This window comes from Coptis chinensis, chromosome 9, assembly GCF_015680905.1.
Source record: "Coptis chinensis isolate HL-2020 chromosome 9, ASM1568090v1, whole genome shotgun sequence".
NCBI lineage: Eukaryota > Viridiplantae > Streptophyta > Magnoliopsida > Ranunculales > Ranunculaceae > Coptis > Coptis chinensis.
In genome coordinates, this window is record NC_141464.1 from 14,253,447 (window position 1) to 14,256,923 (window position 3,477).

Sequence of the window (3,477 nt, forward strand, 5' to 3'; positions counted from 1 at the left end):
ATGATTTTATATTTGAATTACTTCACTGAGAATTTTGAGATTCAGTGCAAAAAGAGAGGCGTAATTCAGAACCAAAAAACACACAAGCACACAGAAGAAAAGACATAGTTAGGTCAATCAACTCTAAAATTGTTTGGAAGTGGACAGTACTATAGGCGTGGACTCGGCTCTATAAATCACCTCTTTCTCACCTCCCAAGATTGCCAATTTGCATGCAACTACACTTTTTGCTCCCAATTCAGTTGGGTGGCATTCAATCAGGGCCGGCTCTGGGGCCAACCAGTAAATGACTAAGTGCCTTCTACTCCCTACCAAAAGCCAATAATAAGGCCCCCATTCATTCATTCTTGGGTCCGGGGTTTATCTACTATATATCAAATGATATGGATACAAAAAAAATACTCACAAATAGATAGAGAAATTATAATAGCAACCAACTACACTAAATAATTTTGGATGCTTATTAGGCATTTAAAATATTTTTGTAGCATAAACAATAGGTTACTTAGTCTTACTAGCAGAGTTCTGCATACCAATTAAGTCGCGCCTTCACTTCTTTGACTTTAATGACCTTGTGCAAAATTTAAACGACAAAATTTTGTAACTTTTAACATAAAATGGTAAACGGCAAATATTTTTATATTGATGTTTTGACAGAGTAGTATTTTTTGTTTGCCTATATCAGAATAATTTTATATTTGAATTTTTCCATTAAGAATTTTAAGATACAACTGTATCTTTTGTGGTAAGCTTTATTAGTTTCAGAAAATCTGATATCTGTTGATTGCAGATTCTTCCGGAAGATCCAACATTGCCTACATTGCCCAGAAGTACTCCTACACTGCAAGAATTTCAAGCAAATTAAATCTTATTGACTTTTAGGATAAGTAAGGAATTTTATGGTTGCTCATAAGTTAAATGAACTTTGTTCAGGAGTTCCATATAAAAACAACAGAGAGGGCAAACCAGAATGTGGAAACAACATCAGTTGCCTCATCACCTGAATTATCTTTAGTTATTTTTCGTTCCAAATTTCTTGTCAAATCATCCTTCAAGTGTTGATTTAATTGACAGCAAAAGTTAAATGTAGGGGTTGGTGCTATGCACGTTAGCTTAAGCGACAATAGCAAGAGAGTTTCAACAGTGGCAGTGTCCTGGTAGGGCACGTTAAGAGTCAGTACATGAACAAAAGATATTGAAGCTTGATCAACATTAAGTTTTGCATAGAACCTTGTTTTGGGTCGGCGCATGTTATGTTCTTGTTTTTCTTTGCTTTCTTTTGATTAGGCACATTGACACTGTTAGTAAAGTAATTTTGCATGACTTTATGAAGTTTAGCTAGCGATGGTTTTTTATTATGATAGAAAGTATTGGTATGGGAGGTAAGAGGAAACATTAAGTATTTAACATTATGATAGAAAGTATTGGTATGGGGAGGTAAGAGGAAACATTAAGTATTTAACTCTATATAGCAAGTGCTTTTGAGATGATTTCAGATACAATATTGCACAAGCTAATTTGTCTAAAATCTTTACAGATGTGTTTTGGGATTAAGGTGATATTAGTGTGATTAATATTTTCAAGTGGGCTTCCATGAGAAAGAAGTTTGAGACTAGGTTTAATACATCTTCTTGAAGACTTGAACCAAGTCCCAAGAGATTTGGAAGAAAAGGGTTGGGAAGCCATCAAGTCCTGGTGATCTTAAAGCCCTAATATTGAAGTTCTTCACACTGAAGAAGTTTAGTTAGCTGTGCCAAGGAGTTACCAAAAAAACACTAAACATTACCTTACCCAGCAAAAAAAACAAAAAAAAGCTGTGCCAAGGCATGTTTTAAGTTGGGATGGCATAACATTGTGGAGTGAATACTTTTAATGGCTTCTGTGTGTTGTAGGTTTAGAGTGACTTTCTCAATTACTTCAAATCACTTTACAATAAAAAATATTGCTGTATCGGCCAAAAAACGTATGCCTGATGGTATTTGTTGATGTGATTAGGCCAGGCATGTTGAATGTATTTTTGGTTGTCTCATTACTTGAATTTGCAGGGCCAACCTTACGAGACTCGACTCTGCAAATATTTCGATCAGGGAAACTGTAGCAAGGGCAACAATTGTGGATATGCACATGGAATTAATGATCCATTCTACTGTCATCCACTTTATATGACCGTGCCGTGCGAGAATATGAAGAAAGGATTTGGCATCTTTGGGGCGAACTGCAGGTTTATACATTAGAAGGCTCGAAGTTCCAGAAACTAATGTTGATCTACTACTATACTGATTACCTATATACTACTGTTAATAGCTATACAATACAACTATAGCCTTGTCTACTGCTAGAGAATACACTTTTACAATACCACTGGTATGAGTTACTTTTACACTTCGCTTGTATATAGAGAAGACATTGTGCTACAAGCCTACAATGGTATGAGTTACTGCTAGAGAATACACTTTTACGATTCCACTTGTATGAGTTACTTTTACGCTTCAATTGTATATCTGGAGATAACATTGTAATCCAAACATCAAAGTATCAAATATATAGTAGCAGGGGTGACTTCAAAATATTAATACGTCCAAAATCTCTTTCCCCCCACCCCAATGGAGGGGAATTCTTCATTCTCTATCTGGTAGCATTCCCTATGCTTTCTCCGAGAGCATCAAAATATGACCTTGGTTCAATGGAAGTGGGAATAAGAAACCACATTTAGGTACCCATCGAGCGATTCTACATTCTTGCCGACCTATATTGTGAAGTAGCTTTCTCGAAAGTTCCAGGATCATTTTCGTCTGGCTAATTTTGTCAATCCTACTGTCACAAGCTGCAGAAATTGAGAAGAGTCGACTGAAAATAGTGATCATAAACTTCCTGAGAATTTTAGTGATAGAAAGGAACTTTCAGAGTATTATTTTATTGTGAAACAGATTAATACCTAAAAAACCATTCATGCAATTCTTATATACATTTTATGTAAAATTGGTTCTTAATGGCTTTGTTATCAGTATAAGTACTATGATGATGATTAGATTAGGGTGCTTATCGAATAAAAATATGTTTAGATAATGGTGAAGCATTTAAGTGCAACTAAAAGATATTATGTTAAGTTCAATAATTCTAGGGCGACATTATTTTCAAACTTATTTTTTATTCTTTAACACTTTTTCCACATGACAAAAAAATTAAAAAAATCAAAAATAGCCCCCAATCCCCTTCTTTGTACAACATTAACTCTACACCTCTTTCTCTATTCCCCACCGGTGAACATCGAATAGGACCAATTTTGGGTTTAAGAAGAAAGACAAAAAAAAATCGGAAAAAAGATGATGGTGTATTGGTGTCTTTATACTGGTTTGTTTGTTCTAATTGAAGACAAAATCTCATTACAGTGAAAAACTTGTGAAAACCATTTTTTATTAATGAATTCTTGAAATTCTCTTTTCTAACAAACCAAGTTCTCAAATCAATTTTTCTTCT

General features: G+C 34.5%; 1 long non-coding RNA gene across 1 annotated transcript; it reads left to right on the top strand.

The window, feature by feature from the left end:
* The first annotated feature begins 517 nt into the window (after positions 1 to 517).
* On the top strand, positions 518 to 2,569 carry LOC147474882 (uncharacterized). The gene is made up of 2 exons (XR_015208976.1): positions 518 to 887; positions 2,046 to 2,569. It is a non-coding gene; the product is annotated as an uncharacterized LOC147474882 (long non-coding RNA).
* Positions 2,570 to 3,477: the final 908 nt, after the last annotated feature.